Source organism: Elephas maximus, chromosome 17 (assembly GCF_024166365.1).
Source record: "Elephas maximus indicus isolate mEleMax1 chromosome 17, mEleMax1 primary haplotype, whole genome shotgun sequence".
In the NCBI taxonomy this organism is placed as follows: Eukaryota; Metazoa; Chordata; class Mammalia; order Proboscidea; family Elephantidae; genus Elephas; species Elephas maximus.
The window spans coordinates 25039268-25064320 of record NC_064835.1 but is presented as its reverse complement, the minus strand read 5'-3'; the positions used below and the strand labels follow the sequence as shown (position 1 = coordinate 25064320).

Here is a 25053-nt window from a genome sequence, read left to right as displayed (position 1 = left end):
TGATGGGATTAACAGAGCAACCGGATCTCCAATTCCCTTTGTTCTCCCTGTTTCTAGTAATGTATATGGTCACTGTATTGGAAAACTTGGGCTTGATAACTCTAATTGGGCTGATTTTTTACCTTTGCACCCCCATGTACTTTTTCCTCTTTAACGTGTCCTTCATTTTTTTTTTCATAGAACTCTGTTATTCTTCTGTGTTTACATCAAAAATGCTAATGAACTTCATATCAGAGAAGAATATTATCTCCTACAAGGGGTGCATGACCTAGCTCTACTTCTCTACTTTTTTTTTTTTTTTTTATCATTTTAGAATGCTATGTGTTGACATCGATGGCCTGTGATCGCTATGTGACCATCCGTAATCCACTTTTGTGTAACATTGCCATGTCCCCTACAGGATATTTCAACCTTATTTTTGGTTCATACTTTATGGCCTTTTCTGGTGCTATGGCTCACATTGGATGCATGCTGAGACCGACCTTCTGTGATGCCAGCACCATCAACCATTATTTTTGCGACCTTCTCCCTCTGCTCCAGCTCTCTCGCAACAGCACCCATGTCAATGAGCTTGTGGTTTCTATTGTGGCGGGCATCAACGTTACCTTGCCCAGTCTTACCATCTTTATCTCTTATGGTTTCATTCTCTCTAGCATCCTCCACATCAATTCCACTGAGGGTAGGTTTAAAGCCTTCTGTACCTGCAGTTCCCACATAATTACTGTTTCGCTTTTCTTTGGATCAGGTGCATTCATATATCTCAAACCATCTGCTGTAGAGTCTATGAGTGAGGGAAAAATCTCTTCTGTGTTTACACCAGTGTGGTTCCCATGATGAACCCCTTAATCTATAGCTTGAGAAATAGAGATATTATACTTTCCCTGAGGAAATCCCTGAGTAGGGAAAGGTTTTGATCAAAAACAGTATCTCTCTGTGCAAATAGTCAGAGGACAGGGAGGTTCTCCATGTTTAGTTTCAGTATTTATGGTGGCATTATTCTTATCCTACTTCTTTCTTACCGTGGTGAGTAGTATTTGTCTTTTTTTCAATATTATTTCCACTTTTGGTGGGGATTAATTTTCACTCACTCAACATTTGCATATTTCCTTCTTATTCTCACTGTTTCTCTTGTATGAGAATAACATTAAGGAAGGAATTTATTATCACTGTATTTTTTAGTGTAAAGTTGAATTTTCTGTTTTTCTCTTGGAGAAATATTAATGAATCTGTGAATGATCCAATAAAGCAATTTTAAGGTGACATTATACCATTGTAGTGAAGGTCTCATATTAGGAACTTGTAATGTTTCTTTTGATGCATGAGTCAGATAATCGTTCTTTTCCTGTCTTTCCATCCTCCACAGGGCCTTCATATGTCACCACTTTGCAGAGATAAAGTGTTCCACGGACAGTCTCAAGTATATCCCACTCTGTAAGTGTAAACAGTATGCGCTAACCTTCTTTTGACAAAGCGTTTACTGATATGCCTTCCTACACCAATACTAACACATAATTAGTCCTGTATCTATAATTATTGCATGGATGGGAAACTTATGCTCAGAGGAGTTAATGATTTACTTCCAGTCACAAAGCTTCCTAATGAAAACAGCCAAGAGTAAAGTCTTAGCCTATAGATTTCAAGTCTACTTTGTTCTATACTTTGTTTCTACTTCATTTTATTATTTTTTATTTTGGTGAACATGAAATATGAGAAAACATTTCTATTTTGGTGAAAGTTGACTGTGTTTTATTCTAGGAGGATCCATAACTTTCTCTCAGGGCAGGTAGCATTTTTTTGTTTTGTTTGTTTGTTTGTTTAGGAAAAATCTTTGATGGTTGTTTTTGGTAGGAAGAAGATGGTGATTAGGCATATAGAGTTGGGAGATGAATGACCCAAAAAGATACTGACTGTTTTTCTGAAAAATAAAATGAATGTGAGATACTTGCTGGTGATTTTATTTCAGAGAATAGAGGACATGGGAGAGAAGGAAGTCCAGAAACATGTCATTATATCAGGACAAAAGAGACAAATGGCCAACAAATAAGAGGCCCCTGCGTGGGGAATAGTCAATGAGGTTTCAGACTAAGAGTTCACTTTTTTGTACCCTGTTGTGTTCAGTACTGCAATTAACTTACACTGTACAAAAAGTTTTGATAAACTTGTAATGCACAATGATCACAGACTCTTAGTAGTGTTTTGGAGAATGAAGGAGGAAAAGGTGTAGACAAATTTGTGGGGATTCAGATAGTGAGGACAGCAACTTTAGGAGGAGATAAAATGGTGAGTGGCTATTGAAACTGATGTTAGGTGCAAATTTAGAAAGCAAAATATGAGAAAGTTAAAGTCCCTACCCTCTCCCTTCTGGAAACGCTTGGAAATATTATGGAGGTCACAGAATTTTTCTGAGTAGGAAAAAGGCTTAAGTTATTTGATAATAGTGAGATTTTAAATTCAGAAAACATGAGAACCTGGGAAGAATTAAATTGCATCTGTTGTGGTGGTTTGATGTGCCATGTCCATGTGGATTTTAGGCTGTACAAAACTCAAATTACAGCTGATATAGGAATTATAATTGAAAATAAGCATTTTCCTGTTTATTTTTTATATTTTTAATTTTATTTATTTTGTTGTTGGGAACACACAGCAAAACATGCACCAATTCAACAAAAATCATAAATGTGAAATTTAGTGACATTGATTATATTTTTCTAGTTGTACATCCATTCTCCTCCTCCTTTTCTGTGTTGTTCTCCCCTCATTAAGAAAATCTCACTTCCCACTACGGTTCCTATCTAATCTTTCAAGTAGGTGTTGTCAATTTTATCCCATATAGATAGTTCTTAAAAGGGCATAATGCTCAAGGAAGATTTTTTGTTTTTAGTAGTTAAGCTGAATTATTGTTTGGTTTTAAGGTGACTCCAGGGGATATTTTTGGTTTAAGGTTTAAGTTAAAAATATCTCAGAGCAATAGTTTAGGAATTCATTCACCCTCCATGGCTCCAGAAAGTCTAGAGTCCATGAGAATTTGAAATTCTATTCTACATGTTCCCCCTTTTGATCAGTATTCTTCTATAGAATCATTGATTAAAATATTCAGTAATGGTAGCCAGGCACTACCCAGTACTTCCAGTCCCATGAAAAGAAGGCAGTTGTTCTTGGGGCCAGTTAGCCAGATATTCCATATTTTTCTCCTGTTCCTGACTCACCTTCTTCTCTTGCTCCACATGAATAGAGATCAATTGTTGTGCCTTCGATTGCAGCTTTTAAGACCCCAGACACTATGCAATGAACTAGGAGTTATAATAGAAGTACTAAACGTATTATTTGTCCACTTAACTGGGATGCCAAATGAAACCATGGCCCTTAAACTCTAACTCAAGGAATCCAATCCGATGAAGTTTGGTCATATATAAGAAGCCTCAGCAGCTGCTGTTTCTTTTTGTCATTTTTATAAATATATCTATGACACAAATTTTGCCATTTTAGCATTTTATAGGTGTACAACTTATTGACAGCAATTATAATATTTGGCTGTAGAACCTAATCAATGCAATTTTTTCCATCATCATTAGGTCTCTTTCTCCCTACCTTCCCCTTTTCTGCTATCCACTAATAAGCTTTGGTCTCTATATATTTTTCTTTTTTTCTCTTTTTATATAAATGAGATCATACAATATTTGTCCTTTCGTGTTTGATTTCTTTCACTCAGTATAATGTCTTCATGCTCCATCCATACCGTAGCTTGTAGCAAGACTTCCTTTCTCCTACTGGCTAAGAGTATTCCATTGTATGTATAGGCCACTTTTTTTTTATCCATTCATCTTTTTACAGGCATTTAGGTGGTTTCCACTTTTGGCTGCTGTGACTAGTGCTACAATGAACATTGGAGTACAAGTCTTTTTGAATCTCTGCTTTCAGATCTTTTGGGTATATACCTAGGAGTGGAATTGCTGGGTCATACGGTAGTTCTATTTTCAGTCTTTAGAGGAACTGCTATACTGTTTTCCACTACAGCTGCATCATTTGCATTGCCACCAGCAATAGATAATGGTTGTAATTTCACCGGTTCTTCACCAGTATTTGTTATTTTCGATTAGGTTTTTTTTTTTTTTTTTAACATTAGGGATCCTAGTGGGAGTGAAGTGGTATCCCACTGTGGTTTTGATTGGCAACTCTCTGATGGCTAATGATGCTGATCACTTTCAGTGGTGGTTTTCGTTTTCATTGTGTAAGTCTTTCACACCCCTGGTTAGATTTTTTTTTTCTCTTAGATGCTATTATAAATGCATTGTTCCTTTAATTTCCCTTTAAGATTTCTCGTTGCTGGTGTATAGAAAGACAATCGATTTTTTTGTTGTTGTTGTTGACCTTGTACCCTGCAACTTTGCTAAATTCCTCTATTAACTCTAGAAGATTTCCTGTGGTCTCTTTGGGATTTTCTATATAGAGAGTGAAATAATTGGGGAAAAGAGATAATTTTACTTCTTTTCGTATCTGAATACTTTTTATTTCTTTTCTTGTTTTATTGATCTGGGTAGGAATTTTAATACAATTTCAAACAGAAGTGGTGAGAGTGGCCACCCTTGTTTTGTTCCCAATTTCAAGGTGAATTCTCTCAGCCTTTCTCTATTAAGTATAATGCTGTCTGTTGGCTTTTCTGAAATGAAGAATTGATAAATAAATAAAATTGTGGCAATGTCTTTTGGGGAATACAATGTTGGATTATTTGTCTTTTGAGAAAAAAGGTAAAAAGATGACTGCTCTAAAAATGCTGAATCTGACGCATCAAGTGCTGATTCAGCCACATTCATTCTTGAGCTGATAAAACTACCAAGATGTACAACACTTTGAGATACCCTTGTCCTCCACACAAAGATCTCACACTAGCCCTGCAGCCCTAAACTCAGCATTAGGAGGGTGTATGCTGATTTTCTGGTCACCTGCACCCTCTGACCTGCCACTGTCTTCCCTTCCTCTTTCTAGTTGCACCTAGTTCTCACACCCTATCTCAACCTTGTTGTTGCTAATATGTGCTGCTGCGTTGGTTTTGATCCATAGCGACCTGATGTATAACAGAACGCAACACTGCCCGGTCTTGTTCCATCCTCATAGTCGTTGTATGTTTGATCCTATTGTTGCAGCTAGGGTGTCAAAGTATCCTGTTGAGGATGTTCCTCTTTTTCTTCAGACTTAGATCCCTGAATATATTTCAGACCCCACTGAAACTGACTAAATCCTCATTCTAAATCCTTGGCCAGAATTCAGACATCACCATGAGATAACTGCCGTTGTCATTTTCCTGTGTATCCTTAAAAACCTAATTTGTAATTGCTGTATAATATACCATTTTATGGTTGTACTCTTCCTGGAATGCTGTCACCCGTATTCCTTTGATATAGTACTATCTCCTTACCATGTCCCTTTCCTCCTCACCTGATGACATATTGCTTTCCATTTGCTCAGCTATCTCTTCAATTTTCTGTTTGATCATTACTGCCTCTATTATGTCTTCCAGGTTCTTAATCTTATCTTACATTTTCTGGTAGGGCAAGAAGGAAGGAGTATTTATCATTTTCATTTTCAAATTGTTTGTCAGTGTGCCTCATACATATAAGCTTTCTATGGCCAAGGGAATAGAAAATGAGTGTAGAGATGATAGAAAATAAACATTTTCTGGCACTTAGTGTCATGTGTAATATTTTCCCCTATATTCTTCTTTTTATCTTGAAATATATTAGGGGTCTCAGAGGTCATACTGAGTAAAATTAACACTATGTTCAATTTAGTTGGACCCCAAAATACTATGGCATAGTCACGCATGGTGGGCAGGTTTCAGCTGAGCTTCCAGAGTAAGACAGACTGGAAGGAAGGGCCTGACAGTCTACCTCTGAAAAAATTAGCCAGTGAAAATTTATGAATAGCAGTATAATATTGTCTGATATAGTGACAGAAGATGAGCCCCTCAGGTTGGAAGGCACTCAAGAGATGACTGGGGAAGAGCTGCCTCCTCAAAGTAGAGTTGACCTTAATGATGTGGATGAGTCATTTGGTGATATATATGACTCAAAATGAGAAGTAGCAGCAGAAAACATACATTAATAATAGGAACATGGAATGTACGAATTGTGAATATACAAAACTTGGAAATCATCAAAAAGGAAATGGACCTCATAAAGATTGATTTCCTAGGCATTGGTGGGCTGAAATAAACTGATATTGGCCATTTTAATTCAGACGTTCATAAGGTCTCCTATGCCAGGAATGACAAATTGAAGAGGAATGGCTCTGCATTCATTGTCAAAAAATATTTCAATATATTTCCTGAAGTACAACATTGTCAATGATAGGATAATATCCATATGTTCACGTTGTATATTACAATTTATGCACCAACCACTAAGGCCAAAGATACAGGAACTAAAGATTTCTACCAAGTTCTGTAGTCTGAAATTGATAAAATATGAAAACAAGATGCATTGATAATTACTGGTGATTGGAAGGAGAAAGTTGGAAACACAAAAGAAGGATGTGGTAGTTGGATAATATGGCCTTGGTGACAGAAATGATGTCGAAGATCACATGATAGAATTTTGCAAGATCGAGAACTTCTTCCTTGCAAATACATTTTTTCAACAAAATAAATGGCAACTATATGGACCTACCCAGATGAAATACACAGGAATCAAACCAACTTCATCTCTGGAAAGAGATGATGGAAAAGCTCAATATCATCAATGAGAATAAGGCCAGGGGCGTATCGTGGACCAGATCGTCAATTGCTCATATGGGAGTTCAAGTTGAAGCTGATGAAAATTAGAACAAGTCCACAAGAGCCAAAGTATGACTTTGAGTATATCTCATCTGAATATACAGATCATCTCAAGAATAAATTTGATTCACTGAACAATAATGATCGAAGACCAGAGGATATGAAAGGAAGGATATCACTGCTGATGTCAGATGGATCCTCAGTGAAACCAGAGAATATCAGAAAGATGTTTACCTGTGTTTTATAGACTATGCAAAGGCATTCAATTGTGTGGCTCATAAGAAATTACGGGTAACACTGTGAAGGATGAGAATTCCAGAACATTTCATTGTGCTCATGAGGCAATCATTGGAACAGAAGAAGGGGGTACTACATGGTTAAAGTCAAGAAAAGTGTGCATCAGGGTTGTATCTTTTCACCATACTTATTCAATAATCCAAGAAGCTGGACTATATGAAGAAGAAGGTGGCATCGGGATTGGAGGAAGACTCATTAACAACCTGTTATATGCCTCGCTTGCTTAAAAGGAAGAGGACTTGAAACAATTACTGATGAAGATCAAAGTCTACAGCCTTCAGTATGTATTACAGCTCAACATAAAGAAAACGAATATCCTCACAACTTGATCTATAAGCAACATCATAATAAGTGGAGACAAGCTTGAAGTTGTCAAGGATTCCATTTTTCTTGGATCCACAATCAATGCCTAAGGAAGCAGGAGTTAAGAAATGAAGCAACACCTTGCACTGGGTAAACCTGTTGCAAAGACCTCTTTAAAGTGGTTAAAAAAAAAAAAAAAAAAGCAAAGATGTCGCTTTAAGAACTAAAGTGCACCTGCCCTAAGCTGTGTTGTTTTCAATCATCGCATATGCATGGACAATGAGCAAGGAAGACCTAAGAAGAAGTGATGCCTTTGAATGATGGTGTTGGCAAAGAGTATTGACTATACATACCATGGACTGTCAAAAGAGCCACCAAATCTGTCTTGGAAGAAGTACAACCAGAATGCTCCTTAGAAGGAAGGATGGCGCTACTTCGTCTCACATGTTATCAGGAGGCACCAGTCCCTGGAGCAGGACATTATGCTTAGTAAAATATAGGGTCAGTGAAAAAAGGGAAGCTTCTCAACAAGACGGATTGACACTGTGACTGCAACAATGGGCTCAAGCATAGCAACAATAGTGAGGATGGCTCAAGTCAGGTTGTATTTCCTTCTTTTGTACACAGGGTTGCTAAGAGTTGGTCGGAACTGTCTTGATGGCAGCTTACAATATTAAGTGTACATTCAATGATTTTTAGTAAATATGTAGAGTTCTGGAAACCCTGGTGGTGTGGTGGTAAAGTGCTACAGATACTAACCAAAGGATCAGCAGTTCAAATCTGCCAGGCGCTCCTTGGAACCTCTATAGGGCAGTTCTACTCTGTCCTATGGAGAAGCTAAGAGTCAGAATAGACTCAACAGCACTGGGCATGTAGAATTCTGGCAACCACCCCTAAAATCTATACTTAAAATTTTTCCATCACCCCAAAATATTTCCTTATGCCTGTTTGCAGTTAATTCCTACTCCCACTTCCAACTTAAGGGAACCACTGATCTGCTTTTTGTCTCTAGAAATTTGATACTTTTGCACGTTTCGTACAAATAGAATCACATATTATGTAGTCTTTTGCTTCAGACTTCTGTCTGTTATAACCCAGTTATTTACAATTGCAATCAGCATTTTGCATGACAACTAGTGAAAATAATTTGCAGTTTTGTTATACTCAAGGTCTTTCCACTGATGATTTGCTCATGACGAATCATGATGATGTTGTGTACTTTCACAATCAAGTTTGGGCATAGTGTTCACCAGGTCTTTGACAGATTATGTGCTTTTCTCAAACTCTGGGTGTCCCAGTTTTATTCTTGGAAGAGGCAAAATGAGAGCCTTGACTCAGGTGAGCTTAAAGAAGATTTTGAGAAGAACCATTCTCAACTATGATCGTCTACCCCGTGAAATATTTCCCAAAAATAAATCAGTTTTGTGTGAAAACAAGAACCCATTAATGTTTAAACTATCACAGAAGATTGAGAGGTCTTTGGTTGTAAAAATTAGAATATTACTCAGTAATAAAAAGAAATGGACTACTCATGTATACAAGTTGGAAGGAACTTAAAGGCGTTATGCTGAGTGAGAAGAGCCAGACTCAAGTTTACATATCATGATTCCATTTATTTACATCCTGGAAATGAGTGAATTATAGATATAGAGAACAGATTAGTGACTACCCAGGACAGAAATGGTGGTGCAAGGGGATAGGTAAGACTCTTGTTGCTGATAGATGCTGTTGAGTCAATTCCAATTCATGATGACCCCATAAAAAAAAAAAAAAAAACATAAAAACACATTATTTGGGTGTTTTGTGGTTTTGAAATAACTTTGTGTATGATAATGGTAGCTTTTACAACAAATCTATACATGAGATCAAATTATATAAAACTATGCACACACATACATACAAATAAAGGCCTGTAATACTTTTAAAAGCTAAAAAATGCCTATAGTCTAGTTGACATCATTATACCAGTTCCAATTCCTGGCATTGCTATTGTACTGCAGGTATATAAGATGTTGCCATTGAAGGAAGCTGGGTGAAGAGTTCAATGACTCCATGTTTGTGCAACTTTCTGTGAGTCTATCAACATTTCAAAAATTTAAAAGTTAAGAAAAATAGGTGCCAAAATGTGAAAATGAAACTTAAGTGTCCATGAATGGATAAATAGATAAACAAAATGTGGTACAAACATACAATGGAATGTTACTCAGCCATAAAGAGAAACGAAGCCCTGTTCCATGCTAAAAAAAAAAAAAAAAAATACACGTGGATAAAACTTGGAAACCTTATGTATGCTCAGTGAAAGAAGTAAATCACAGTAGGACAACTATTGTATGATCTCGCTTATATGAATTAATAAAAATAGGCAAATGTATAGAGTCAAAGATTATAGTGGTTACGATGTTGTTGTTGTTAGGTGCCGTCACGTCGGTTCTGACTCATAGCGACCCTATGCACAACAGAATGAAACACTAACTGGCCCTGAGCCATTCTCACAATCGTTGCTATGCTTGAGCACATGGTTGCAGCCTCTGTGTCAATCCACCTTGTTAAGGGTCTTCCCCTTTTCCACTGACCCTGTACTCTGCCAAGCATGATGTCTTTCTCCGGAGACTGATCCCTCCTGACAACATGTCCAAAGTATGTAAGACGCAGTTTCGCCATCCTTACCTCCAAAGAGCATTCTGGCTGTACTTCTTCTAAGACAGATTTGTTCGTTCTTTTGGCAGTCCATGGTATATTCAATATTCTTCACCAACACCACAATTCAAAGGTGTGAATTCTTCTTCAGTCTTCCTTATTCATTGTCCAGCTTTCACATGTATATGATGCGATTAAAAATACCATGGCTTGGGTCAGATGCACCTTAGTCTTCAAAGTGACATCTCTGCTCTTCAACACTTTGAAGAGGTCCTTTGCAGCAGATTTACCCAATGCAATGTGTCTTTTGATTTCTTGACTGCTGTCTCCATGGCTGTTGACTGTGGATCCAAGTAAAATGAAATCGTTCACAACTTTAATCTTTCTCCGTTTATCATGATGTTGCTCATTAGTGCAGTTGTGAGGATTTCTGTTTCGTTTTGTTGAGGTACAATCCATACTGAAGGCTGTGGTCTTTGATCTTCATTAGTAAGTACTTCAAGTCTTCTTCACTTTCAGCAAGCAAGGTTGTGTCATCTGCATAACGCAGGCTGTTATTGAATCTTCCTCCAATCCTGATATCCCGTTCTTCTTCCTATAGTCCAGCTTCTCGTATTATTTTCTCAGCATACAGATTGAATAGGTATGGTGGAAGAATACAACCCTGACGCACAACTTTCCTGACTTAAACCAATCAGTATCCCCTGTTCTATCCAAACAGCAGCGTCTTGATCTATGTAAATGTTCCACATGAGCACAATTAAGTGTTCTAGAATTCCCATTCTTCACAATGTTATCCATAGTTTGTTACGATCCACACAGTCAAATGCCTTTGAATAGTTAATAAAACACAGTTAAACAACCTTCTGGTTTTCTCTGCTTTCAGCTAGGATCCATCTGACATCAGCAATGATATCCCTGGTTTCATGTCCTCTTCTGAAACTGGCCTGAATTTCTGGCAGTTCCCTGTTAATATACTGCTGCAGCTGTTTTTGAATGATCTTCAGCAAAATTTTGCTTGCGTGTGATATTAATGATATTGTTCTATAATTTCCACTTTCGGTTGGATCACCTTTCTTGAGAATAGGCATAAATATGGATCTCTTCCAGCCACTTGGCCAGGGAGCTGTCTTCCATATTTCTTGGCATGGACGAGTGAGCACTTCCAACACTGCATCTGTTTGTTGAAACATCTCAATTGACATTCCATCAATTCCTGGAGCCTTGTTTTTCACCAATACCTTCAGAGCAGCTTGGACTTCTTCCTTCAGTACCATCAGTTACTGATCATATGCCACCTCCTGAAGTGGTTGAACATCGACTAATTCTTTTTGGTGTAATGACTCTGTGTATTCCTTCCAACTTCTTTTGATCCTTCCCACATAGTTTAATATTTTCCCCATGGAATCCTTCACTATTGCAGCTCGAGGCTTTAATTTTTTCTTCAGTTCTCAAAATGACTCAAAATGAGAAAAAACAGCTGCAAACATCCTTTAATAATCAGAACCTGGAATGTATGAAGTATGAATATAGGAAAATTGGAAATCGGCAAAAATGACATGGAATGCATAAACATCGATATCCTAGGCATTAGTGAGCTGAAATGGACTGGTCTTGGCCATTTTGAATCAGACAGTCACATAGTCTACTATGCTGGGAATGACAACTCGAAGAGGAATGGTGTTGCATTCATCGTCAAAAAGAACGTTTCAAGGTCTATCCTGAAGTACAATGCTGTCAGTGATAGGATAATATCCATACACCTACAAGGAAGACCAGTTAATACGACTATTTTTCAAATTTATGCACCAACCACCAGGGCCAAAGATGGAGAAATAGAAGATTTTTATCAGCTGCTGCAATCTGAAATTGATTGAACATGAGATCAAGGTGCATTGATAATTACTGGAGATTGGAATGTGAAAGATGGAAACAAAGAAGAAGGATAAGTAGTTGGAAAATATGGCCTTGATGATAGAAACAATGCCGGAGATCAAATGATAGAATTTTGCAAGACCAACGACTTCTTCATTGCAAATACCTTCTTTCACCAACATAAATGGCAACTATACACATGGACCTCACGAGACAGAACACACAGAAATCAAATTGACTACATTTGTGGAAAGAGACAATGGAAAAGCTCAATGTCATCAGTCTGAACAAGGCCAGGGGCCAACTGTGGAATAGACCATCAATTGCTCATATGCAAGTTCAAGGTGAAACTGAAGAAAATCAGAGCAAGTCATGAGAGCCAAAATATGACCTTGAGTATACCCCACCTGAATTTAGAGACCATCTCAAGAATAGATTCGACACATTGAACACTAGTGACGGAAGACCAGACGAGTTGTGGAAGGACATCAAGGACATTGTACATAAAGAAAGCAAGAGGTCATTGAAAAGAGAGGAAAGAAAGAAAAGACCAAGATGGATGTCAGAGGAGACTCCGAAATTTGCTCTCGATGGTCTAGCAGCTAAAGCAAAAGGAAGGATTGATGAAGTAAAAGAACTGAACAGGAGATTTTAAAGGGCCTCTTGAGAAGACAGAGTAAAGTATTATAATGCCATGTGCAAAGAGCTGGAGATGGAAAACCAAAAGGGAAGTACACTCTCACCGTTTCTCAAGCTGAAAGAACTGAAGAAGTGGTTACTATAAGTTCCTATGAGTAGTGGGAGGGAGGGAGGAAAGGAAGAAACACTGTTCAGGAATTGGTGACTTTTTGTTTATGGTGATGGGGAATTTGACAATTATGGCGATGGTTGCATAAAATGATTGATGTAACTGATAGCACCAAATTGTGCACCTGAAATTGTATTGGTAATTGTTGTTATATATATACTTACAACAATAACAAAGTAGGTGCCTTTTCACAAATACAAGTTCATACACACCCGGAATTTCTAAAATCCCTTCTTGAAATGTGAGTCATTAACAGTGATTTTTCCTATACATTTGATTTTAACCTGTTAAAAGCAAAGACCTTTTGAGTCAGAATGACAAAATAATTAAATTTAATGAAATTTTTCTGGGTTTAAAGGAGATTTGTTCTAGTAAACAATTTTTAAAAGAATGATAAACTCTGTAATCAATTAAAAACTACTCTTTGCTTTATGTTTATAAAAATGTATAATTAAACACTGATTGTTTAAAGGGACTCAAAGTATTTTAAAAAAGGAACATTATAAATAAATTTTACTGAAATATACATCAATCCTCTCTAAAACTACCTGTGTTACCTCGGTGAAATTTTCAATAACATTAATTCTTTTTACATCCTTACCTAGGATAGCAGAGGCTCCCTTGTCCTATGCCATGAGGATTATATAATCCCTTGTGGGAAGTTAACATTTACTATTTCAATTTAGGGTGCAAACACAAACACCATAATTTCTCCCCTGCAGAACTTATCATGAGCAGGAGGTCCTATGAGGAGCTATACCTGGATTTCTAATCAGGCCAAAAGAATTATAAGCTCTAGGTGAACGCCATGTGCTCTATGACATGGTGGCTTTGGTGTCAAGACTATGGTTTCTCTGCACACACCCTCTTGTCAAATATATAACTGCAACTTTGATTCATATCTCAGAATGATTCTTGGAACATTCAGGTTGTGATATCTGTGCTGTGATCCTTTTACCAGCAGAGGGAGAAGAAGATTCTGGAATTGCATCTGGTCAACTTTGGTATCTCCAAAGCCAGCTCTTCCAGGACAGTGGAGGTGGAACTCATGTAGAGTCAGCACTAAGGTCTTCAGTTGAGGAAGGGTGAGTTAATAAAATTTTTATTGTTCTCATTCACTATGTCGCCAACAAAGGAGGAAATATATTGCATAGCAAGACACTCATAGGCAGGCAGCTATGACTCTATTGCCTGCACCATTCTCAGCTTACTCTGTGTTGGTTTCATCCTCACTCCTGCAGTAAGACAGCAGTAGCAGTTCCAAGTGGCACATCCAGTACAAACCAACATCCGAGGAAGAAGAGCTGTGTCTCTTTCCTAAATTTATTTATTGAGGTAAGAAATACGTACAGAAGTGATGAATTTTAACAAACTTGACCACTTATGTAACCAGCATCCAGATTAATTGTGTTTCTCTTTTATGCCCTTATACAGAAGCCTGTAACCCTGGTGGCATAGTGGTTAAGTGCTACGTCTGCTAACCAAAGGGTTGGCAGTTCAAATCTGCCAGGCGCTCCTTGGAAACTATCTGGGGCAGTTCTACTCTGTTCTATAGGGTCACTATGAGTCGGGAGTGACTTGACGGCACTGGGTTTGGTTTTGCTTGACAGAAGCCTGGGAAAACACATGCACCTTCCTTTCTTATTGTCTGTCCAGCTGTGGTGGAACAAAAAAGGAGAATGTATAGGAACACTGAGGTGTATGACTGATTATAAATATTAGGCTACTAAGGTTCTCCTCAATACCTGGGACACTTTTTACTTCAAGCGTTCTTTAAGAAAGACATCTGAATATCCTATAGACAGTGAGGGACTCCCTTCTAGGAAGGAGAATGTCAGTACAATCTCTTCTCTAGCAGAAGTTCTCTCTTCATTGATGGTCATCAGAGGGGAACTGAGGTGTTGAGTAAAGTACTGGAAACACGAGTAGGAACTAAGAAGTAAAGGGCCAGGTGAATGAGAGGGACAGATAGGAGAGTGTTTCCCACTCTCCACGCTCATCATCAGGTAGACTTGTACCTCAGCTACTCCATCTTTCTATCTTCTAGTGAAGACAGGAAGAATTGTTCTTCACAAGTTACCTCATGCAGACAAAAGATAGGGTGATTGAGTTGTTGAGTGATGTGTGTGGCAGTACATTCAGACTCCACAAAGCAAAGGAAGACTTAAATTCTGCCAGTCTGAGTCCCTTTGTAATGAGTGAGTATGTGTACAGAGAAAGCTGAGTTCTCTACTAATGAAATTTTCCATTTTCCCCATAGATTTCCAAATATGAGAAAACTGGCAAGAAATGACTCCTTAGTGACTGAATTTATTCTTGCTGGATTAACAGATCATCCAGAACTCCAGCAGCCTCTGTTTTACTTGTTTCTATTGATCTACATTGTCACCATGGTGGGCAATCTCACCTTGATTGTTCTTTTTTTTTTTTTTTTAATAATTTTTATTGCGCTTTAAGTGAAAGTTTACAAGTCAAGTCAGCCTGTCACATATAAGCATATATACACCTTACTCCATACTCCCACTTACTCTCCCCCTAATGAGTCAGCCCCCTCCCTCCTTCCAATCTTTCCTTTCTTGACGGTTTTGCCAGTTTCTAACCCTCTCTACCCTCCCATCTCCCCTCCAGACAAGAGATGCCAACACAGTCTCAAGTGTCCACCTGATACAAGTAGCTCACTCTTCATCAGCATCTCTCGCCAATCCATTGTCCAGTCCCTTCCATGTCTGATGAGTTGTCTTTGGGAATGGTTCCTGTTCTGGGCCAACAGAAGATTTGGGGACCATGACCGCTGGGATTCTTCTAGTCTCAGTCAGACCATTAAGTCTGGTCTTTTTATGAGAATTTGGGGTCTGCATCCCACTGATCTCCTGCTCCCTCAGAGGTTCTCTGTTGTGCTCCCTGTCAGGGCAGTCATTGGTTGTGGCTGGACCCCATCTAGTTCTTCTGGTCTCAGGATGATGTAAGTCTCTGGTTCTTGTGGCCCTTTCTGTCTCTTGGGCTCATAGTTATCGTGTGACCTTGGTGTTCTTCATTCTCCTTTGATCCAGGTGGGTTGAGACCAATTGATGCATCTTAGATGGCCACTTATTAGCATTTAAGACCGCAGATGCCACACTTCAAAGTGGGATGCAGAATGTTTTCTTAACAGAATTATTTTGCCAATCGACTTAGAAGTCCCCTTAAGCCATAGTCCCCAAACCCCCGCCCTTCCTCCTCTGACCTTCGAAGCATTCAGTTTATCCTGGAAACTTCTTTGCTTTTGGTCCAGTCCAATTGAGCTGACCTTCCCTGTATTGAATATTGTCCTTCCCTTCACCTAAAGTAGTTCTTATCAACTAACTAATCAGTAAATAGCCCTCTCCCACCCTCCCTCCCTCACCCCCTGTTAACCACAAAATATGTCTTCTCCTCAGTTTTTACTATTTCTCAAGATCTTGTAATAGTGGTCTTATACCATATTTGTCCTTTTGCATCTAATTTCACTCAACATAATGCCTTCCAGGTTCCTCCATGTTATGAAATGTTTCACAGATTCCTCACTGTTCTTTTTCGATGCGTAGTATTCCATTGTGTGACTATACCACAACTTATTTAACCATTCATCCATTGATGGACACCTTGGTTGCTTCCAGCTTTTTGCTATTGTAAACAGTGCTGCAATAAACATGGGTGTGCATATATCTGTTCTTCTAAAGGTTATTATTTCTCCAGGGTATATTCCAAGGAGTGGGATTTCTGGGTTGTATGGTAGTTCTAACTTTTTAATAAAACTCCAGGTAAATTTTACATTCCCACCAGCAGTGTATAAGAGTTCCAATCTTTCCACAGCCTCTCTAACATTTATTATTTTGTGTTTTTTGGATTAATGCCAGCCTTGTTGGAGTGAGATGAAATCTCATCGAAGTTTTAATCTGCATTTCTCTAATGGCTAATGATTGAGAGCATTTTCTCATGTATCTGTTAGCCGTCTGAATATCTTCTTCAGTGAAGTGCGTGTTCATATCCTTTGCCCAATTTTTGATTGGGTAGTTTGTCCTTTTGTGGTTGACTTTGAACAGAATCATATAGATTTTGGAGAGCAGGCTCTGGTCGGAGATGTCATAGCTGAAAATTTTTTCCCAATCCATAGGTCTTCTTTTTACTCTTTTGGTGAAGTCTTTAGATGAGCATAGGTGTTTGATTTTTAGGAGCTCCCAGTTATCTGGTTTCTCTTCATCAATTTTAGTAATGTTTTGTATTCTATTTATGCCTTGTATTAGGGCTCCTAACATTGTGCCTATTTTTTCTTCCATACTCTTTATCGTTTTAGTCTTTATGTTTAGGTCTTTGATCCACTTGGAGTTAGTTTTTGTGCATGGTGTGAGGTATGGGTCCTGTTCCCTTTTTTTGCAAATGGATATCCAGTTATGCCAGCACCATTTGTTAAAAAGGCTATCTTTTCCCCAATTAACTGGCACTGGGCATTTATCAAATATCAGCTGCTCATATGTGGATGGATTTATATCTGGGTTCTCAATTCTGTTCCATTGGTCTATGTGCCCGTTGTTGTACCAGTACCAGGCTGTTTTGACTACTGTGGCTGTATAATATGTTCTAAAATCAGGTAGAGTGAGGCCTCCCACTTTCTTCTTTTTTTTCAGTAATGCTTTACTTATCCGAGGCTTCTTTCCCTTCCATCTGAAGTTGGTGATTCGTTTCTCATTGCATTAAAAAAGTCTTTGGAATTTGGATCGGCAGTGCACTGTATGTAGAGATGGCTTTTAGTAGAATAGACATTTTTACTACGTTAAGTCTTCCTATCCATGAGCAAGGTATGTTTTTCCACTTATGTAGGTCCTTTGTAGTTTCTTGCACTAGTACTTTGTAATTTGCTTTGTATAGTTCTTTTACATCTTTGGTAAGATTTATTCCTAAGTATTTTATCTTCTTGGGGGCTATTGTGAATGCTATTGATTTGGTGATTTCCTCTTCGATGTTCTTTTTGTTGGTATAGAGGAATCCAACTGATTTTTCTATGTTTATCTTGTATCCTGATACTCTGCTGAACTCTTCTATTAGTTTCACTAATTTTCTGGAGGATTCCTTAGGGTTTTCTGTGTATAAGATCATGTAATCTGCAAATAGAGATAATTTGACTTCCTCCTTGCCAAACCGGATGCCCTTTATTTCTTTGTCTAGCCTAATTGCTCTGGCTAGGACCTCTAGCGCAATGTTGAATAATAGCGGTGAAAAAGGGCATCCTTGTCTGGTTCCCGTTCTCAAGGGAAATGTTTTCAGGTTCTCTCCATTTAGAGTGATGTTGGCTGTTGGTTTTGTATAGATGCCCTCTATTATGTTGAGAAATTTTCCTTCAATTCCTATTTTGCTGAGAGTTTTTAATATGAAGGGGTTTTGGACTTCGTCAAATGCCTTTTCTACATCAATTGATAAGATCATGTGGTTTTTGTCTTTTGTTTTATTTATATGGTGGATTACATTAATGGTTTTTCTAATATTAAACCAGCCTTGCATATCTGATATAAATCCCACTTGGTCGTGTTGGATTATTTTTTTGATGTGTTGTTGAATTCTATTGGCTAGAATTTTGTTGAGGATTTTTGCATCTATGTTCATGAGGGATATAGGTGTGTAATTTTCTTTTTTTGTGGTGTCTTTACCTGGTTTTGGTGTCAGGGATATGGTGGCTTCATAGAATGAGTTAGGTAGTATTCCATCATTTTCTATGCTTTGAAATACCTTTAGTAGTAGTGGTGTTAACTCTTCTCTGAAAGTTTGGTAGAATTCTGCAGTGAAGCCCTCCGGGCCAGGGCTTTTTTTTTTGGGGAGTCTTTTTTTTTTTTTTTTGATTATCTTTTCAATCTCTTTTTTTGTTATGGGTCTATTTAGTTGTTCTGCTTCTGATTGTGTTGATTTAGGTAGGTCGTGTTTTTCTAGGAATTCATCCATTTCTTTTAAGTAATTTGTTAGAGTATAATTTTTCATAATAATCTGATATGATTCTATTAATTTCATTTGGGACTGTTGTGATATGGCCCATCTCGTTTCTTATTCGGGTTCTTTGTTTCCTTTCCTGTATTTCTTTAGTCAGTCTGGCCAATGGTTTATCAATTTTGTTAATTTTTTCAAAGAACCAACTTTTGGCTTTGTTAATTCTTTCAATTGTTTTTCTGTTCTCTCATTCATTTAGTTCAGCTCTAATTTTTATTATTTGTTTTCTTCTGGTGCCTGATGGATTCTTTTGTTGCTCGCTTAATATTTGTTCAAGTTGCAGGGACAGTTCTCTGATTTTGGCTCCTTCTTCTTTATGTATGTGTGCATTTATCGATATAAATTGACCTCTGATCACTGCTTTTGCTGTCCCAGAGGTTTTGATAGGAAGTGTTTTCATTCTCGTTGCATTCTATGAATTTCTTTATTCCCTCCATAATGTCTTCTATAACCCAGTCTTTTTTCAGGAGGGTATTGTTCAGTTTCCAAGTATTTGATTTCTTTTCCCTGATTTTTCTCTTATTAATTTCCACTTTTATGGCCTTGTCGTCTGAGAAGATGCTTTGTAATCTTTCAATGTTTTGGTTTCTGCAAAGGTTTGTTTTTTGACCTAATATGTGGTCTATTCTAGAGAATGTTCCATGTGCACTAGAAGAAAAAGTATACTTTGCAGCAGTTGGGTGAATTGTTCTGTATCAGTCTATGAGGTCAAGTTGGTTGATTGTAGCAATTAGGTCTTCCGTGTCTCTATTGAGCTTCTTACTGGAAGTCCTGTCCTTCTCCGAAAGTGGTGTGTTGAATCTCCTACTATAATTGTGGAGGTGTCTATGTCACTTTTCAATTCTGTTAAAGTTTGTTTTATGTATCTTGCAGCCCTGTCTTTGGGTGCATAAATATTTAATATGGTTATATCTTCCTGGTCAATTGTCCCTTTAAGCATTATGTAGAGTCCTTCTTTATCCTTTGTGGTGGATTTAACTTTGAAGTCTATTTTGTCAGAAATTAATATTGCTACTCCTGCTCTTTTTTGATTGTTGTTTGCTTGATATATTTTTTCCATCCTTTGAGTTTTAGTTTGTTTGTTTCTCTAAGTCTAAAGTGTGTCTTTTGTAGGCAGCATATAGATGGATCGTGTTTCTTTATCCAGTCCGAGACGCCCTATCTCTTTATTGGTGCATTTAGTCCATTTACATGCAGCGTAATTATACATGAAATATGTTTAGTGCTGTCATTTTGATGCGTTTTTGTGCATGTTTTTGACAATTTCATTTCATTTTTCCACTTACTTTTTTGTGCTGAGATGTTTTTCTTTGTAAATTGTGTGTTCCTCATTTTCATAGCGGTTGAATTTATGTTTCCTGAGTTGTTATGTTTTTCTTGGTTTTTATTTTCAGTTATGGAATTGTTAGACCTCTTTGTGGTTACCTTAATATTTACCCTTATTTTTCTAAGTAAAAACGTAACTTATATTGTCCTATATTGCCTCGTTTTCCTCTCCATATGGCAGTTCTATGCCTCATGGATTTAGTCCCTCTTTTTGATTATTGTGATCTTTTACATATTGACTTCAATGATTCCCTGTTTTGAGCATTTTTTTCCTTTAAAATTAACATTAATTTGTTTTTGTGCTTTCCCTATTTGAGTTGATATCAGGATGTTCTGTTCTGTGACCTTGTGTTGTGCTGGTATCCGATATTATTGATTTTCTGACTAAACAATTTCCTTTACTCTTTCTTGTAGCTTTGGTTTGGTTTTTGCAAATTCTCTCAGCTTGTGTTTATCTGTAAATGTTTTAATTTCACCTTCATATTTGAGAGAGAGTTTTGCTGGATATATGATTCCTGGCTGGCAGTTTTTCTCCTTCAGTGCTCTGTCTATGTCATCCCATTGCCTTCTTGACTGCATGGTTTCTGCTGAGTAGTCTGAACTTATTCTTATTGATTCTCCTTTGTAGGAGACCCATCTTTTATCCCTGGCCGCTTTTAAAATTTTCTCTTTATCTTTGGTTTTGGCAAGTTTGATGATAATATGTCTTGGTGATTTTCTTTTTGGATCAATCTTATATGGGGTTCGATGAGCATCTTGGATAGATATGCTTTCATCTTTCATGATGTCAGGGAAGTTTTCTGCCAACCGATCTTCAACTATTCTCTCTCTGTATTTCCTGTTATCGCTCCCTGTTCTGGGACTCCAATCACACGCAAGTTATTCTTCTTGATAGAGTCCCACATGATACTTAGGGTTTCTTCACTTTTTTAAATTCTTTTATCTGATTTTTTTTCCAGCTATATTGGTGTCAATTCCCTTGTCCTCCAGGTCTCCCACTCTGCATTCCAATTGCTCGAGTCTGCTCCTCTGACTTCCTATTGAGTTGTCTAATTCTGTAATTTTACTGTTAAACTTTTGAATTTCTGAATGCTGTCTCTTTATGGATTCTTGCAGCTTATTAATTTTTCTACTATGTTCTTGAATAATCTTTTTCATTTCTTCAACTGCTTTATCAGTGTGTTCCATGGTTTTTTTCTGTAGATTGCCTTATTTCATTTTTGAGGTCATCCCTGATGTCTTGAAGCATTCTGTATGTTAATTTTTTATATTCTGCATCTGGCATTTCCAGGATTGTCTCTTCCTTTTGGAAAGATTTTGATTCTTTAATTTGGGGAGTTGTAGAAGCAATCATGGTCTGCTTCTTTATGTGGTTTGATATTGACTGCTGTCTCCGAGCCATCTCTTAATTGTGATTTATTTTATATTTGCTCACTGAGTCTTATCTTGTTTTGTTTTCTTTCAGTATACTTAGATGCGCTACTAGATTGCGCTGTCTTGATTGTTGTAGCCCTTGAATCACTTGTGTCCTATTATTAGCTGGTTTGGGCTGTTACCAGAAATATAAGCCTAAGAGTCCATTCACTATTCTTGAGTAGAATCTGATTTTGGGTCATCAAGTGTGTGGTGCAGACTGTCACCGATCCACCTAGAGGAGTAGTGGTGATTGTTGTGTGCACCAGATTCTAGTAGCAGCAGGGGGTCACACTCCATGGGAGGCAGGTTGCTGATAGGCTTCCCCCAAGTGCCGGTGAGGTAGGTGTGTCTCTGTTCCCCAAGCACTTAGATGGGTGGGCTCTGCAGCTGTACCTTAGGCTCCCAGTGCATGTACCTCTACAGCTTGGTAGGTGTCACCATCCCCAGGCACCTAAGCAGGAGGCTAGGTGGTCTGGGGGGAGCTTCAGCCCTCAGTTCTGCATTGTGGGTCAGTGAGTTCTCTGTTTAATATGCAGAGATATCAGACCTGAGAAACTTGTCTTTCCAGTAATCCGCTAAAACAATTACAGTCAGATCCCTATCAGAATTGCCTTTGCATTATAATAGCCACCTTGTTCCCTGTAGAGATGAAAGCTCAATACTGTGGATCTCATATGCTTGGCTGGAGCTGGTTCTGTATTTTCATTCCAATTTCGGGAAGTCAAGGAAGGATTTTTGGTCCCTGGGTTTTTTGTAGCTGCTTCTCTCAGGCCAGGAGAATGGGTTAGGAAAAGACAAAAAGAAACAAACAAAAAAATAGCAGAGCACTTCACTCTCTGGCTCAGGAAATTCCAATGTTAATGAAGCTGCCTGGGAAGGGGAGGGGAGGGATCAGAGAGATAGGAGAGAGTAGAACCCCGAATATAGACAAAGTTACTTATCTTGCATGGTGATGGCTGTTTTACCTGAGATTCCCAAGAGGTGTGTAGCCTGTGCGCATTGGCTGGGTCAAGCTTGTCCCCGAGGGTCAGGCCTACGTCCTGTGCTTGTGCTGTCTCAGTGCCATGGTGAGATCCTTCGCTCCCAGTCCAAAGCCCAGCACTGAGGTTCCCTGGCTGGGACGCTGCACTTCAAGCTCCAAAACCAGTTGCCTCCTCCTGGTGACTTCTCCTCCTGTCAGCCACGTCACTGCGCTGCCTGTGTGCACTGGGTGGGCTTCCCCCGAGGTCACTTCTGGGGGCTAGGGCTGCGTCCTGTGTTTGCGCCTTCTCAGGCTGCCGTGCTCAGCTCCCCTGCACCCAGTCCAGAGCCCGGCGCCAAGGTTTTCTGACTGAGACGCTGGCTCCAGGCCCCCAAAACAGTCGTTGCTTCCCCGTGATTGCTTGTTCTCAGTTTCTGTCACTCAGGTCAACTCTTTAGATCTGTGTTTGATGGTCAGCGTTCTTAGAATGTCATGTATTTGATAGATTCACTTGTTTTTACAAGTCTTTGTTGCAAGAGGGATCCAAGGTAGCTTCTACATAGTCAGCCATCTTGACCCCCTTGATTTTTCTTATTGGGATAAATTCTCACCTTCACACCCTCATGTACTCTTTTCTTTTCAATCTATCCTTCATCGACCTCTGTTACTCTTCTTTTTTCACTCCCAAAATGCTGATGAACTTTGTATCAAAGAAGAATGTCATCTCCTATGTTGGGTGCATGACCTAACTGTTTTTCTTTCTCTTTTTTGCCATCTCTGAATGTTATATGCTGACCTCCATGGCCTATGATCGTTACGTGGCCATTTGCAATCCATTACTTTGTAGGTTCAACATGTCCCATCAGGTGTGTTCTGTGCTGACACTTGCGTATGCCATGGGATTTACTGGAGCCACTGCCCACACAGGCTGCATGCTTAGACTAACCTTCTGCAATGCTAATAGCGTCAACCACTACTTGTGTGACATCCTCACTCTCCTTTAACTCTCTTGCACCAGCACCTATGTTAACGAGGTAGTAGTTCTCATTGTGGTTGGTATCAATATTACAGTACCCAGTTTTACCATCCTAATTTCTTATATTTTCATCCTTATTAGCATTCTTCATAACAAGACTACTCAAGGACGATCAAAAGCTTTCAGCACCTGTAGCTCCCACATCATTGCTATTTCTGTCTTTTTTTTTTTTTTGGTTAGAAGCATTTATGTATCTTTAGTATTCTTCTCCTGAATCTATGGAGCAGAGGAAAGTCTCATCTATTTTCTACACTAATGTGGGACCCATGCCTAACCCTCTGATCTACAGCTTGAGGAACAAGGATGTCAAAGTAGCCCTGAGGAAAGCCTTGATTAAAATCCAGAGAAGAAACATATTCTAACTTGAGCAGTGGTAATACAAAAAAATTCAAGCATCTCAAATTTTTATTGGTATTTTTATGACGGACTGTTTACAACTCTGTTGATTCTACAGATTGTGTTATGTATGATTTAAAAGACTTGTTTTTATCACTTCTCTTATAGCTAATCTTTTTTCATTCTTTGCTTCTTTATCTTCTGCAACTCTCACAACCTTCCTAAATAATAATGTGTTTTAAAAAGAACTTGCATACCATTTTCATTATTGTTTCCTATCCCTTCTCTCTCCTGGTCTATTCCTAATCTGAACACATATGGTGAGTTCTAGAAGTCACCTAAGCTAAATAACACTACAGCTTGCTCACCTAAACACAGAAGTACCAAACACAATAAAAGCATTCTCATTCTTACCTATATTGGTACTGGCATAAAACCCAAAACCAAATTCATTGCCATTGAGTCAATTCCGACTCATAGAGGTTCTATAGGACAGAGGAGACGTGCCCTACAGGGTTTCCAAAGAGCAGCTTGTGGATTCAAGCTGCTAATCTTTTCATTAGCAGCTTGTTGCTTATCCACTGCACCGTCAGGGCAGTGGGATTAATAAAATGCTTTCATTACAGATGAAATGTGTGTGTAGTTAAAATAGAACCTAATCCTCCTGTTTTGCCTTTTGTCCTTTTCTTTTGAGAGAAAAAATCTGTGCCACATGTTCTCAGCTTCTGAGATCCTCCATCATCCCAGTGCATTTAATATCGAGGAGACTGCATGTCACCCCAGCTTCTATTGTCAGAGACATCGTTAACAGAGGCTGATGATAGAAATAATATGTATGTATCTCAGCATAGGGGTGCAGGATGGTTTTTGTGATAAAAATTGCATTTATTACTATCTAAAATGACAGCAAATATTTTGAAAAAGAACATGTAGTTCTTATTGTGATTTTTTTTTGTTGTTATTTGTCACTTAAAGGAAAACACTGTGCATTAGGTTAGATGAAATATTTTAGGCATTGTTTTAGTTATCCCATAAGGTTCATCATGAACAAAAATAATGTATGTTAATATTAATAGTTTACGTTCTTAGAAACATTTTGTGAGCTTACTTAAACATCATATCACCAGTAAGGCAACAAACAGCTTTAGCAGAGAAAGTCTTCCCTGTAATTTCTTTGTTTGTCTTTTTGTATATTTAGAATATCAAATACATTTAAAGGTCAAGAAACACTCATTGAGTGTTTATTTATTGTTATAGATAATAATTAATAAAGTAAATAATAACAATAATAAATAAAT

The 25053-nt window shown here is 38.1% G+C and overlaps 1 pseudogene; it reads left to right on the top strand.

Moving 5' to 3' along the window:
• The first annotated feature begins 333 nt into the window (after positions 1 to 333).
• On the top strand, positions 334 to 23781 carry LOC126061121 (olfactory receptor 8B3-like; annotated as a pseudogene).
• Positions 23782 to 25053: the final 1272 nt, after the last annotated feature.